Source organism: Egretta garzetta, unplaced genomic scaffold (assembly GCF_000687185.1).
Source record: "Egretta garzetta isolate BGI_Z169 unplaced genomic scaffold, ASM68718v1 scaffold337, whole genome shotgun sequence".
Classification (NCBI taxonomy): Eukaryota; Metazoa; Chordata; class Aves; order Pelecaniformes; family Ardeidae; genus Egretta; species Egretta garzetta.
Window position 1 is genome coordinate 52433 of NW_009260181.1, and position 920 is coordinate 53352.

The window sequence follows — 920 nt, forward strand, 5'->3', positions numbered from 1 at the left end:
GCCTGCCGGCTCCTCTCGGGCAGAGGGAAGCAGGACAGACCCCCCCGCGCGGTTCGGGTGCCTCCCTGCTTTATTTGCAGCTATCAGTGGGGCATCAGGCAGGTTTTGTGTTTGTTTTTTGGAAGGGCAGATGGTCAGGGCAAAATCACGTGTTTGCTTGGCCCCGGGGGGGTTCCCCTGCCCCGTTGTTTGCTGTCGCCCCTCTCTGTTTGGAGACGACGGGGCAAAACTTCCCTGCGCGGTGCGGCCCGGGCGACTGCTCCTGGTGCGGGGCGGCGGGGGCTGCAGCAGCTCACAGCCACCCCCTGCTGCCTCCCCCCCAGCTCGTACCCACCTCACAAAACCTTGGGGGCAGATGCAGCCTCTTCCCCCATGCTTACGTAGTTTCTGGCACAAGAGGAGGGCATCCGAGCCGGTCCCGAGGGAGCCGAGCCGGTGGCCAGGGCTGACTCCGTCCTCCCTCGGCAGCCCGGGGGGTGATTTGTGCGGCCTCCCTGCCTTTTCCCTGCCTGGAGATGAACCAAAGCTGAAGGCGTAGGGTACCTGGATACCAGAACCGGTACTCTGAGCGAATTCGCCCTGTGGGCTCTGCTTTACCTTGGGGTTGGATCTCCAGGCAAGCAAATGCATAAAACTCCAGTGGTTTGGGTGGCGTTTGGCTGCTCCGCTCCTTGCAGAATCTATCCCTCTGCTTTTGAATGTGCTTTTGTTTGCTTTGAAAGACGAGGGTTATGAATTCTGCCAGGTGACTTCCCTGTAATCCCCTTTTCCAAAAGATACCTCTCGCAACAGGCCAGGATGTCCTTTTGCTCTTTTATGGAACTCAGACAAAGTTTACTGAGGGCTGTCCATGAATTTCACGTTGCTCATAGATTTCCCGTATCAGATTTTTTAAAGACACGCTGTAATGCTCCGGAGAT